This window comes from Caretta caretta, chromosome 8 (assembly GCF_965140235.1).
Source record: "Caretta caretta isolate rCarCar2 chromosome 8, rCarCar1.hap1, whole genome shotgun sequence".
Classification (NCBI taxonomy): Eukaryota; Metazoa; Chordata; order Testudines; family Cheloniidae; genus Caretta; species Caretta caretta.
In genome coordinates, this window is record NC_134213.1 from 96331924 (window position 1) to 96347101 (window position 15178).

Here is a 15178-nt window from a genome sequence, read left to right on the forward strand (position 1 = left end):
CGCCCCACTCTCCTGTTGGTAATAGCTTATCTAAAGTGATCACTCTCCTTACAATGTGTATGATAATCAAGGTGGGCCATTTCCAGCACAAATCCAGGGTTTAACAAGAACGTCGGGGGAGGGGGGGGAATAGGAAAAAACAAGGGGAAATTGGTTACCTTGCATAATGACTTAGCCACTCCCAGTCTCTATTCTCTATATATGCTGGAAATGGCCCACCTTGATTATCATACACATGGTAAGGAGAGTGATCACTTTAGATAAGCAATTACCAGCAGGAGAGTGGGGCGAGGGGAGAGAAAACCTTTTGTAGTGGTAAACACCCATTTGTTCATGCTTTGTGTGTATAAAAAGATCTTCATCGGATGCATACTGTGGAAAGTACAGAAGATCTTTTTATACACACAAAGCATGAACAAATGGGTGTTTACCACTACAAAAGGTTTTCTCTCCCCTCGCCCCACTCTCCTGCTGGTAATTGCTTATCTAAAGTGATCACTCTCCTTACCATGTGTATGATAATCAAGGTGGGCCATTTCCAGCATATATAGAGAATAGAGACTGGGAGTGGCTAAGTCATTATGCAAGGTAACCAATTTCCCCTTGTTTTTTCCTATTCCCCCCCCTCCCCCGACGTTCTTGTTAAACCCTGGATTTGTGCTGGAAATGGCCCACCTTGATTATCATACACATTGTAAGGAGAGTGATCACTTTAGATAAGCTATTACCAACAGGAGAGTGGGGCGGGGGGAGAGAAAACCTTTTGTAGTGGTAAAAACCCATTTGTTCATGCTTTGTGTGTATAAAAAGATCTTCTGTGCTTTCCATAGTATGCATCCGATGAAGTGAGCTGTAGCTCACGAAAACTTATGCTCAAATAAATTGGTTAGTCTCTAAGGTGCCTCAAGTCCTCCTTTTCTTTTTGCGAATACAGACTAACACGGCTGTTACTCTGAAACTTACACTTTTGTATCATTGCCGACAAAAAGGCACGTTTTCCTTGCTATCAGTGCATCTTGGACTCTTTCAGAGCTGGTATGACATGTTGGATCACTTTTAGCTAACGTGTGCCTGATACAACAGGAAGCAATTGTTATATTTTAAAGGATTTTTCCCCCACCAGAGCCAGGAAGACATGATTCAAAGCTAGGCATGTGTAATTCTTCTCTCTCACACACACACAAACCACGTCTCATGCTTGACTTAACTTCCATATATCCTGTGTGTATATACGGTATTTGCACATGCCAATAGCCAGCGAGGCCTAGCTAACCACAGGCATGCACAAATACCCCTCTGGCACGTGCTTATCAATGTTTACACCTGTAAATTGGATATGTGAAAATGCACAAGCATAATTTCACACACTTAACTTTGCATGCCTGAGCCAGGCTTTCAATCAGCTACTCTTGGCTACAGGGAACCTGGCCTCAGAGCAAGGCACTCGTGGGCAGCACCCACTCCTGCGCTAGTCTGTGTCTAGAGCGATATCTAAAACCTCCAAGCAACAACAAAAGTTGGCTGCCACACTGTGTGCCTTCAGTCAAGGCCTAGTCTATTGATTCCACCCCTGCTTTCACATACTTGCAATTAGAATCGGTACATTAGGGGACTGGCTGGCACAGGGTTCTATTCATGCACAGCGGGCACGCTTTCAATTTGCAGCATTTTTGTTTTAGAGAAGGGAAAGCCAAGAACGGAACAAGAGTAGCATCTCCAGGAGAGAGCACAGCACGTGTCCTCTGTACAGGCTGCAGCTGCTCGGAGAGCAAAATGGCTGTAGCCTCTACAGAGCGCTTAGCGCGCTAATGCTCCAGAACACAAAAAACAGACATCAGTTCCACAACTACATCTGCCTCGAGGTGTAGTAATAGGAGAGACAGCCTTTCACCTACAACTTGAATCCAGACAAACAGAGACCTCTCCAGTGGTTATCAGATAGTGATCTCAGTCCAGTTCTTGGAGGACAAGTTCCACATCACAAAAATCCACCACTTCGGTCAGGCCCACTGGGGGCTGTTTCCGAGAGCTGAAGACCCCTGGTGGATGTGAGGCAGGGAGACCATAAAGACTCAAGCTACCTTTTCACCTGTTGGGGTGGGGTCCCATCCCATGGAACTGGCACCATCCCATTGCGCTGTGGGTGCGCCCTGCTGTCTGGATAAATAGCGCTAGCTGCACAGAGCTGTCAATCCTGTAGACTTCGCCGGCATGACATTTATTTTAAAAGGAAAACAAAAAGGAAGGAAGAGGAGTGAATAACTTTAAAGTCTGAGCCACGTCTGTCATGCCACCCTTTCAGCTAGCTATTCCACACACTGAAAAGTTCTCAAACACCGACCACACAAGATAGCAGGAGGGCTAATTTCTCCTTTAGTGGCAGGGGGGAAAATTCAATTACAAGGTAACCTGTTTTTCCAACTCCTCCATTGATATTTATTTAATTTTCTAAATCCAGAGCTCATGCCCCACAATGAAAAAAAAAAGAAGAAGAATTCATTTGACATTTAGTCAGAGCTTGGATATGTAAAAAAGTTTTAGAAAACGGGAGGAAACACGCAGTTGGTTTGAACACACATCAGTGAACAACATTTCATCCGTGACAAAACAAAACTAACTTTACGGCCAGAGAAGACGACAAATGGGGTGCTGCCGTTTCAAACATCTGGCCATTCTCCATCACCAAGTCCAGCCTACATCCCCCTTCCTTTGTGGGGGAGGAGCAGGGTAAGAGAGTGGGAGCCAATGCACAGAGCTCTCTGTATTTCCACCTTCTGATTGGTGATTGAGGACTGATCTCACAAAGGCAAAGCACACAATACGCTCAAGCGCTGTGCAGTTGGGCTGCATCGGCTGGAGGCCAGAGACCTTCCCCCAAGCCACATGTGGCCGACACCTCCATCAACCGATGAGCATCACAGGGGCTGTGGAGGAATCCTGAATGGTTCCTGCAGCACCACCACTTTTCCTTGCATTCAGCACCAAAGGGAGCTTGGAGAGCAGAAACAACAGAAGGGGTCAAAGACAGGGTACGGTCTTCTTAAAAAAAGTCTACGACACTTTATTCTGTCCTTAACTCGTGTGCGAGCCGTACTGCCTGCTACTGGATGCAATCAGAAAACACTCAACTGTGTCTCATAGCTCCTCAGCCATTAGCCGGCTTTTGTGCCCACATGCTGGGCATACACAAGGCTAAGTAAAACATGAAAGGGTGCATGCAGTTACACACTCCCAATTGCCAGCACCTAACAAAGTCTCCTCTAGTTCAAGTGCTACAGGGCCAAGGCCTTTGGAGCAGGAGTCTCAGAGTTCTAGCCCTGCTCTCTCCACAAAGCTCAAGGGGCCATGGTGGTCAGCGGACAGGCAACTGTGGGCCAGTTCCTTTTTAAAAAACAAAACCACTCACAACTTGGAATCATTTACCAACATCAGCCCTCAGCGCCAAGGAAGACCTGGGAACTAAAGTGCCTCCAAATAGAAACAGGAGGTAGTTTGCCGATTCCATTACCATCACCATCTGTGAAGGTGGCTTCACACAGATCAGCGCCCATGGCTACGCCCAGCCAGAGCAAACTCTGCTCCATCTCAAAAGCCATTGCTTGCAGCAGTAATAGGGGCACTCTGAGGCAAACCGGTCTGCCTGATAGGCTTTGTTCTCATGTTATTACCCAGAATGCTCTTCCAGCTCATTAACTGTTACAGCTGCGCTTCTGCCATAGTCCGTGTTCTAGGCTGGATGCACAAGCTTTCAGGGGCACTCTGTCCATATGACTCCTGAAAGGCTTTGTCCACATTCATTGCCATAGCTTAAGCAACGCTGAGCACTCATATCTCCCATCAGTGGCAGTCAGTCCCATCAGGATCAGGCAATTAGTTTCCAGGCCTGTAGTGTGTCTATTAATGGGATCAAGTACAACTCCACCCTGAAAATCCCTGTCTATCAGTCTGCCTTGTCAGATTGTTCAGTACACTTTGGTACTTGAGTAGATTCTCTACGGGCATTGGCTACAAACACTGGCCAGCCATTGCTAGCCAAAATTCAAAAGACATTCCTTGAGCAGAGTACAACCAACAACAGATATTCAAGTTACGCCTTTATTTTGTAGCTAGATTATTCAGTTTCGATCTTATAAAACAGACCTTAAGTTGTACATGAGTTCTCTATTTGGGAACTTGTATTTCAGTCCCATTGGTTTGGGGAAAAATAAATGCTTCCTCTTTTGTTAGAAAGAGATTACAAATCTCAGTTGGGACCCAGAAGCTTTTCCCAGCCTCCTCTACAAACAGCATCTATGGACCATGTTAAGGCCAAACTCACTCCCCTCCCCTTCCTGAAAAACAAAAATGGAACAGAGATCAGCTCAAACCCATTACCTTACAGGTTCCTCCCTCAGGAATGCTCAGCTCACACTCTAGATCCTCCTTCCCAGAAAGCCACTCCCATCTCCCCAGTTATCCAGGTGAGTTAATAAGTCACCTGCCTCATTGACCTAGAAGAGCCCAATTATCCTTTTTCATGGGAGATCAACCTGTTAATATGACATTTCGGGCAAACACTGCCAGCCTACTGCACACAAGAGTCCTGTAATCTCAATGGATGTCCCTAAACCAAATGGGTGTGGAAACCAACCTCACCACTAGTGGCCCCCCTCTCCAAAGTCATGTTTTCAGGGAACACCAGGGGGAAGCTTCCTGGCTACACACCCTGTGGCCAGAAGGAATCGTCACATGGGTCCCTTCACCAGCTCTGAATTCACTTCAAACTGTGCAGGTTCCAGGCAGGAGAGGGAGCCTCAACAAAGACTGTGAGGAAGGGCTAGATCATCTGACCTAAATTAGAGGGGAAAGAGTTTTTCCATCATGAAATCATCAGGCCAAATCCAGCCCAGATCAGGAATAATAATAATAATAATCTGAAGCAGCTATCCGAGGCTGCCTGTTTTGTGACCAGTGTGAAATGATTTCACAGTCTCGCTCAATTGCCTAGCAAAAAGGTTTCCATATCACAAAACATGGATCAGCACGGTTGTCAGCATTCCCAGCAAATAGGTGAGGGACTGAATGGACCTTTGTGCCGGTTAAGTGGGATAACACATAGGTAGGGGAAGCTTACATACATAAGCCAAAGAATAGCACAGGAAGCAAACAGAAGAGTTCAGTCTACACGGTTGTCTCAGGCACCCCCAAGATGGATTAGGCAGGTGAGACTGAAATCCCCTTACTCCTAGGTAGTCTCTAGGTCAGGATAGAGGCCTTTCAACAGGGGAGTTTGCAATGCCATCATCCATGCAGTACCCTCCTCTATGGGCCCGTGCTTTGCATAAATGCTGATTTTCACACAAGGGAGAGAAAGATATATTTTTCTGGAAGCATTTTCGTGCCCAGACTGCATCTCCATTCCAGATTGCATCCAAAATTGAGGGGGGGAGGGGGGAAGGGAAGAGGAAGGATGCTCCCAGGAAGCTAACCCTCTCCCCGACAACTGCAGCTGCTTCTTCCCTGGACTACTCTTTGGGCCCTCTCTTTCCATGCATCCTGCCCTCATGCCTGTGATGAGACACTGCTCCCGAGGAATGATTTGCTGCCAATTCACACCAGCCTTCTGCAATCTCCCAGCCCAGCTCCTCTTCCCTCCCCAGCACCTTTACATTTCGACAAACTCTGAGCATCTAAGTCACCACTAGAGACTATTTCCAAAGACAGTACATTCTTCTGTAGCAAATATGCCTCCCACACCTGCCCCCAGCTTTCCGGTGCTTATATAACACTAGCAGAGGAACAAAGATTGCTCCCCAAACCATGGGGATTAAAAATGCCTCCAAATTACAGACTACAGCCAGGCACAGCAAATGGGTTTGATCATCCCTCACGCCACATAACCTCTCCCACAAACAGACCCTCCAAAGTAGGGGAAAGTCCTCCCTTTGGGAAAGGAACTGGTTGTCGTCTGAAGTAGCAGGCACGTGCCTCCAGGGGGCAATGTTGCTCCGAGCTTCTGAAGCTCGCCCATGGTGATGTTCTCAGGATGTTTTTTTCCCCCTCTCTCTCCCCCCCCCCTTTTTCCTCCTCCCTCCCTAGTGCCAAATGTCAGCCTCAGGAGGAATTAGCCATCGCAAAAGCCCTGGGGAGGAGAAGAGAGCTGGGAATGCAGAAAGTGTCAGGGTCTCTTAGGCAGGGCATTACACTTCTCAGCTTCCCTCTCCCCATCACACCAGGCATTAATTTGCAGCTCCCAGGCAAGCCTGCAGGAGCTCTGATCCGGGGGGGTAGGGAGCGGGGGAATCTAGTTTCCACCCTTCCAGATATTTGGTGCCTCCTCCCTTTCTCTCTTCTCCCTTTGCAGCTTAATGTGCAATAAAAACAGCATTGACCCACCAATGCAGCTGATTTATTTTCGCCCCTCCCCCCACATCAACAAGCTATTACTACATATCCCCGGCCCCCCACCCCACCCAAATCCCAACCACAGACCTCTCGGCAGCTGTGGCGGTTACTTGACCGAGAGAGAGAGGGTCAGCACTGGATTTTAATTATATCGGAGTACAACCATTTTTGAATGGGGGAGCTGCCTTAGAGCTGGTCCCAAATTGAAGGAGTTTCCGTGCACGAGGAAACAAGATTTGGCAACTGCCAGGGTGATCTTTGCACTTGAGATTCCCCTAGCTCCGCCCAGAGCGGCGGGAGCGGGGAAGGGGGCTTGCACTGTTGTTGTGTGTGTGTGTTTGTTTTTTAATTAAAAGAGGGGCAGGGAGGCCGGCGAGAGCAAATAAGTTTTGCATCTGATCGACGAGGATAACTTAAACCCACCACACCAAGCCCCCCCGCCCATGTTTAATTGAAACCATCTCTGCAGTGGGAAAAGCCAGGACCCTTTTCCTCGGTGTCCTATGAAGCCATCATCATAAGCAGCATGCAGAAGGGGGGGGTGGGAGTGGGGCTGCGAGGGATAAAATGCCGCAGATGGGGGGGGGGTGTCACCGTTTTGATACTGGGGTTACTCGATCTGACCAAAACAGGCAGGAGAGCAGCGGCGACAAACAACAATAGATCAAGCACCCGCGGCAGAGGAAATTCCTTCCGGGATGGACAAAGCAGAGGGAGGAGGGTTCCATGGATGGAACGCTGAGACACCGGGCTCCGCCAATCAGCAACCAGCAGCCAGCAGTTTCAAGATGCCCCTTCTCTTCCTCCCCCCCCCCCCTTCCCTGCTCTACACAAGAATTGCTGAGACGTTTCCCTACACACGTCTGGGTAACCCTGACAGTGCTGCTGCAGTAGAGATTTCTTGCTTTCTCCACACACCAGCATTGCGCAGCCCCCAAGCTGCACAAGTTGGAATGTTTTAAAGGGCATGGATTTTTCCAACCATTTGGTTTTATTTTATTTAAAATCATGGTTTTGCAACAGCCGGGGGCGGAGGGAGCGGGGTTGGCCATCTCTAGCTCTAGGGCTTATTATATAATAAAGTTATGTTATTGATATTGTCAGTCTTGGCCAAAACACCAACCGCACAGATGACTTTGCTACATCCAAGGACAAAAAAAAAAAACCAAACAAAAAAAACCCCACACATCTTCATAACATAATATGAAAATGAATCGGCAGAAATGTTAAGTCAGAGAAAGTGAGCTCAGCCCTTCCACAGATTTTAGGGGTATTATTCCACTAGCTGTTAGCTTAAAGAAATGGTCAGATGAACTTTCCAGACAGACTTGGGTTTTAATTTACACCACTGCTATTTCGCATGGTGAATGGTTCGGGATCAGCTCTCATTCAAGAATCCATGGAGTTACACATAACCAAAAAGGAATGAGATTGGGGATGGGGGAGAAGGACAAAATCCAGTGTATTCTAAACCTAGTCTCACAAGGATGACAACTTCTTTAGCCATATGGGACATAGAACTTAGCTCTTACTAAACGTATGCCTAATACATCTGTACATTAACCGACAGTGAACTTAGTGTGCAACTCACTGTTTTCATAAAAGGGGCATCCCCAGTTCTCCTGTTCTTTATAAATTAATGAAGAGAACTTATTAAATATGCACTTACAGTATCTGCAAGCAGATTGCTACTTTCTTGTTGCGTCTCTAGGTACTCCATCAAAACCCTTCATACACTAAAGCTTATTCTTTTTCTGGAAGTTTCAGAACTTCAAGGGCCCTATGTTTTCCAAGAAGAGAGAAATAGAAAACATTTAAAAGACCTTTAACTCCGTTCCAGTCTAGAAACTGGTTGAAACAAAAAAGTGTCGAGAGAGCTGGATGCTTTGGTACATTATTAGTGGCTTGTCTAACACTAACGTTCCCAAAGCTATATATGCAGCTGCTGTAGTAAACAGGAAACTAGCTGTAGCATAACAGACAGTTTTATGCTTGCTCTTTTCGGCCCACTGAAACATCTAGGGTTTCTGACTTGGTTGTAAAAAGTCCATTTTAAAAAAAAAAAAAAAAAAGGGATTTCCCTTTGGAGTCCAATCCTTGTACGTCCAGATCTTCCACTGAAATTAAATTTGCTCTGAGAGGAGTTTTGGGTAAGCAAGAAAGGTTAGTACCTCCACTACCCCCCATGCCAGACACACATATTTTTAAGGGTACAGGTAATTAACCATTGAAAGAGTTCACCATGCTGCATCACTGGGAATCTTTGCATCAAAACTGGAAGTCTTTCTAAAAGAGAGATGCGCTAGTTTCAACCACAAAAATATTGGCCTTGAAGCAGCAATTTGTGGGTGAAATTCTATGGTCAGTGTCATGCAGGAGGAGATTGGACTAGATGATCATAATGGTCCCTTCTGGCCTTAAACAAAAACCTCAAACACATATAGTTCTACCTGCAAGGCCAAAAAGGGGACGATGCTTCTCTACAATACTTCAAGAGGATTGTCGCTGATTTGCATTAAGGAGACTTACCAGTGACAGTCAGGTTACTATCCTGGCAACAGCTTTCTGGAGCACTTAAGTGTGTCATTTGGGCTGTACTTATTCTTGACATTTCTTTAGTTTCTCTTCTCAGTGGTGGGAATCCCTCATTAAGGCAAGAATCTGAGCTGGAATTGTGGGAAACGAGTGTCCAAATCCTTCAGCGGATTCGAAAAAAATCTCAACCCAGATCTTTAGCCATTTTTAAGACTAAAGAGTAATTTGGGATATTAAACACAATATTTAAAACTTATAGTCATTTCTATTGCATTACTGTGTCTGACAACAGCAGCCATTGCAGGCTAGAGGACTTTGGGGGGGCGGGGCGGGAGAATCTAAAAAGAAAGAATCTCTGGCTTGTTTCACAAAAGTTACAAATATACATTTTAATGGGTATTAAACACTCAACCTGAGCATGTACATATGTGAGCTAGAGACATACCACAATTCAACAGAGGATGGCTGGATGGCTCTAAGGATTAGCAATGGGATAAGGAATCTTTCGCCACTGGATCAAATCTAGCAAAGGTCAGTTTTGCTGCCAACCCAACACTGCTTAGTGGCCTGCTGGAAATGAATTGTTTTTTTCTCAGTCCAGTTCCCAGTGAGCTACCGTTCCTATCAGACGCCACCAATAAGAAGCCAAGACTGAGCGTGGAATCTGAGCTCTCTTCATGCAGAGGCGTCTGCCCTCATATAAAAGAGCAAGGCTCCTTGACAGGGCAGTATGAAGATGTCACACTTACCTGTCCCCTGAGCTGTGTCCTTACACTGGCAGTAGATTCCACCTTCTGCCCCACACCACAAGATAAGATGGATGAAAAATTCCAAGTATTTCAAACAAACAGTAGATTTCAACCTCTCCAGACACTGTCTGGAATGGTTCCTTGTGATGACTTCATTTAAATGCAATCCATGTAGAGTGTTCTCCACTGCCACTGATGTGTGAAAATCTCACAGAACCAAGAGTATTTTCTTCCCGGTAACTGGTCTGAGTAAATGCTTATTAAAAAGAATAGCAATTTGGATCTCAGATTATAGATCCACAATAACTGAAAAACCCACCCACATCCTATAGATTTCTGAAGGAGAAAGCACTATGAGAATTTGAAAACAGTTTGTTAAAATCCAATCATACTGCAAAGTAAGGGACTTTGAGATCTTGGTGGCATGCACGCAATTCCATTTATCAGTGGGAGAAAGCACAGGGCCCGAAGCATTTCGCTCTGTATGAAACGTTACATTACATGCTAACCTGGTACAGTACATCAGTCTATTACTGCAGGCTTTCCCATCTAACTTAACCCCTAGGAAGCGATCCCTCAACCATTTCACTAACAAATAAAGGCGATCAGAGGAGGGGATTAAAAACAACAACAACATGTAAAGCTCTATTTGGTTTTCATTAGGGAAACAGCCATTCAAGCAAGCAAGGGAAATTTGGAATCAAAGTTCAGAAGCAGCATTTGTCCATTAGGCCTTCCTAAAATGAAGCCAGAGAGCACAGCATGGCTAGATGGAAGGCAAGCTGGAGGAATCTGAATGCAGGAAGGAGTGGATGTTTGAGATATTCTAGACTCGTGTAACTTGGGCACATCTCCCTTTGCTTTTTTGCTTGCTCTTCCCCCCAAGTTTGTGGCACCATTAGGATCTAGCTCTTGAGCTCAAACTTTCAAACCTAGCCACAGCAACCTGATCAGCGACCTAACCCTCCTGAAGTCTTCTTGCACTAGAGCGCTGCTTCGTTATGGCCTGATACAGACAAAGGAGTGTTTCCATTGACTTTAATGGAAGCTGGGTCAGATCCTTTAGAGAAAGTAGGTGCAGCCGTCTCTTACATACCTTGTTTTGCTTCCTGCAAGTCCAATCTACCTGCCATTCTTCACCCTTACAACAAGGATCATACCAGGGGAGAAACATTGCCTACTGCAGAACTTAACTTCATCTGGTGGATGAAGGGGGTTCCAAAGAGGATGGCTCTAGACTGTTCTCAATGGTATCAGATGACAGAACGAGGAGTAATGGTCTCAAGCTGCAGTGGGGGAGGTTTAGATTGGATATTAGGAAAAACTTTTTCACTAAGAGGGTGGTGAAACACTGGAATGCGTTACCTAGGGAGGTGGTAGAATCTCCTTCCTTAGAGGTTTTTAAGGTCAGGCTTGACAAAGCCCTGGCTGGGATGATTTAACTGGGAATTGGTCCTGCTTCGAGCAGGGGGTTGGACTAGATGACCTTCTGGGGTCCCTTCCAACCCTTATATTCTATGATTCTATGGTGTAAAATGCCAACTCGGAGTGCCATAGATCTGGTCTATACTTAACATTTAGACCAACGTAGCTGCAGCACTCAGGCATAAAAAATTCACCCCCAAGTGCTGTATGCTGACCTAACCCCTGGTGTAGATGGAGCAAGGTCAATGGAAGAATGCTTCCCTCTATTAGGGTGAGCAGACGTACTGTCCCAATTTTTCGTTCTTTGTCCCGACCGATGCAGTCAGGACACCATTTGTCCCGATATTGCGGCTTTGGCCACTCCGGCTTTTTTTTTTTTTTTTGCTTCCCCCATGCGTCCTGATATTTTGTCCGTTTCATCTGGTCACCCTACCCTCTATGTACCTACCGTCATTTGGGGAGGTGGTATTACTACAAAAAACCCCTTCCGTCACTGTAGTCTGTCTGCATCTACACTGCAAGGTTATACCGGCCTAGCTACAGCGCTGGAGCAATGCTGCTGTAGTCCCCGGAGAATAGACACAGCCTGACTGTGTCCACTGTTAAAATTCTTTTTACCGATTAAGGAAACCGCACATTTTGTTTAAATGCCTTCTCTGCTTTGCATCAGAAGTCTAATGGTTTCAACACCCTAAAATGTAGAAGCCACGGGTGGTGGTTGTAGTAATCGTATCATCCAGAGCTTTTACACTTGCTCTTTATAAAAAAAAAAAAGGAAACAAATTCTGCATAATCTACGAGAAGAAAAATTCCTACTGTGCAACTTGCAGTCCAATCAATAAAATTAAACCCACTCTTTCAGTAAAGCAAAATCCTTCTGAAAGAAAATTTGGGCTTTTAGCATCAGGTCTTTTGGGGGACAGAAAATACCTGAACAATGATTAAATATATTACTTACAAAAAAACAAAGATCTACAACTTATCCAAAATAAGTCATCTGTACAGGTTTGCACTGGTAATATGTAACAAGATCCACTGCGTGAAAGAACACAGGGTTGAGAGATACACAGAACAAGGCCATCCCTCTTAAGAACAAGGTCTGCTCTTAAACCCCCACCAGGAAGCTATGTCAACATTCTCCAGGCCCAGGTTATCACCGCTGGTCTTTCTGTGGCATGTTTACCTTACAGCACATTTAATCTATGGGGATTTCTCTCTCCACCCCTTCCATCTGTTCAGTCACTCTGGGTGGCAGAACCATAAATAGAGATCTTCCCATCACCTTGTCCGACTGCATGCTAAAAACAGAAAATGCATCATTGATGGCTGTAAAGCCTCCAACCCCAAGTGCCATAGGTAACAATCTTATTAACAAAAAAATCAAGGGATTCTCTCTCTCTTTCCCCTACAGCGATAAAGCAGCTGACTTTACAGGCTTCAGTATTAAAGACTTGGCTGGCCTACAGATGGACTAATTTTGACAATTGGCCCATGTTGGAGGGCTTTCCCAGAAGCACCTATGTTGTGCCTTGTGTACAGTGCATGGAAGCTTTGCTAGGTGGTGAGCTACCAGGACCCCTTTTGCACCCACAACTGTTACGGAATCACAACCCACACAAAGAGGTGTCTTGCTGTTCAGGAGTAGGGTGTTTCCTGGCTTAGGGTATGAACACTCCCAGACTCAGAGCCTCGATGACAGCCAAGTGACCCATGCCTTCGAACTGATGGCAAGGACTCTCCATTAGGTCAGAACAGGGGAATGAATAGGAGACCTGCATTCAATTGCAGCCGACCCTGTTTCTAACACTTCACACGCTGAGCAATCCTGGCTATAAAATTAGGGCTCTCAGTGTCCGCTAGGACTTCTAGCTGCTACAAATAATCAATCGAAAGACTCTCACTGACTCCAATGGACATTGGATCAGGCAGCATGGGAACTATTTTTCACTGCCAGTAAGCCAACACTCTCTGGACAAGGCTTGACGTGCCAAATCTGTTGTAACAAAACATTAAGGGGACAGGGAAGCGTTTTCTAAAGGAAGTAAAAGACAAAACTCCTAAGGTGAAACATCTGCATTAGCCTGCAGAGAAGCTGATCAGGGAAGGGACTGCAGCAACAGCATTCAGGTGCACTGCCAATCCCCAACTCACTAAACAGAGCTCAAACTGGGAGTGAAAGAGCTGTGGTTCTCCTCTGAGCTCCATCTCCTGTCCAAGTCCCGCCAACTTGAGAAGACAGCACAATGCCACTTGCAGTAGATCATGTTCTGAACTGCACAATCTTACCTGCTGGGCTGGGCTCCTCAGGTTTGCCCACGCTCCCTCAGCTATACCCACAGGCAAAACTAGATTAAGACCCAAGCATGACAGCCACACGCCTAGGTCACTGCCAAATGTCAAGATGCACAGGTGTGTGCCACCCCCAGAAGATTAGCTAATGAGTCCAGGACATTTTCCAGGCTTCAGTGTTCCCAGAGTCGTGTCCTCCCAATAGAGGTATTTTCCTGCTCTTTTCAGACTAGCCATTTCGCTCCCTGTTCTCTGGGCAAGGACAGCTATTGTTGAATAGCCACATCACTCCCCACCCTAGTCAACTGATTCCTATATCCACACAGAGATATCCCAGAGATTAAAGTTGGAACATTTGGACCAGTCTACCACGGTCCAGTGTTCTTGAAGGGCAACGGTGACCCAAGGACCTCTATATGCCAACTGGCAAAGAGTACAGGGATCCCCTAGGTTCACCCAAAGGGCACCATGCAAGTCTCTAATAAAAGCCTGTATCACACAGGTCATCATAACAACTGCAAAATTTCCATATGGATGTTGTGTAAGGAATTATGTATATACACCAAAAATATGTTCTTAAGGTCTATGACTAGGGACTGGTCACCAGAAAGGTGAAAGGCAGGTTTTCTTTCAGACAAGAAATGTTTGTCTGTCTGTTTACTTGTAAATTAAGTATGGTTCACAATGGGCCTTCACTTGCAGTCTGAGCCAAATGTTAAAGAAGGATTGTGAGATCTTCAAAAGAGGAAATTTGCAGGACGAAGTGAAACAGCCAGGGAGAGCCCTGGTTACAAGTAAGGACAATTTGGGGGGTATAACTAATGGGTATGGAGGTGCACCCTCATCCTTCACTTAGGAAGTAAACCAACAGTGAGTTTGCTTCATGAAAAAGGGATCTCAGATAGGTTTGGTTGAAAATGTAGAAAAAAACTTTAGGTGAAAAACATTTTTAGACAGGAGGATAACTGGTTAGTTAAGTTTAGGTTCTAGAATGCATGTTATGATTTTGTTTCATATGGAACCAGTGCTTCATCTGTAATGAGAGAGGTGCCAGGGCTCAAGCAATTTTTTATTTTCATAACAGACTTGGCAAACCCAGAGGTGCCAGGGCTATGAACTGCCAGCCTAGAGGTGCCAGGGCTCAGCCCTAGCACAAATTAAGCCCTGTGTGTAAACTTTCATTCCCATCTCTCACACTGGTAATTACTTGAACCTCTTCATTCTTAAAATAAGTTTCCTTTTGTTTTACTGTTGAACCAAAGTACTGTGTGCATTACGGGAACAGGGGTCAAAGGTAAAACTGGTTAACTGTGGTACGCTGTTCCTTTGGGAACAGGGCACCTGGGATTTCTGAGGATATCTAGTGATCAGGGGCTGGACACTTCGGAGGGACTCAGGGGCTGGGGTGTATCTACTGCCAACCTTCAAGGCAGGGTTGGGGTAGCTCAGAGGAGCGGACAGGCTGGTTGGGTTAAGGAGCAAACACCCGGCTAGCACATACCAGACTCCCTCACACTGAAAGCAGGTGGTAACAAAGTGGCTCACAGCCCTGGGTCCCCCAAAAAGTGTCATAGCAACCCAACCACATCTCAAGGGGTGGCGGGGGGGCAGATCTGAGCTAGTCTAACATAGCTACGGATCAACTCCATTAGGATATTCTACTTACATGGTTTAAGTCAAGTCTAGGAGGCTGCCTGAAGTCAAGTTGTACTTGACCTCTGGTACCTAAAGAGCTGCTACTTGATATCCATTATTTAAACTATTTTTACTGTAAGTGTGAGGGGGAAATCAAGCAT

General features: G+C 45.7%; 1 protein-coding gene across 1 annotated transcript in view; it reads right to left on the reverse strand.

The window, feature by feature from the left end:
* The window catches only part of ACOT11 (acyl-CoA thioesterase 11), an 88273-nt gene extending 78526 nt beyond the window's left edge, over window positions 1-9747 (reverse strand). Inside the window, exon 1 of the mRNA XM_048861677.2 lies at window positions 9669-9747. The gene's annotated coding sequence lies outside the window, so the exon portion shown is untranslated. The remainder of the gene's footprint in view (window positions 1-9668) is intronic.
* Window positions 9748-15178: the final 5431 nt, after the last annotated feature.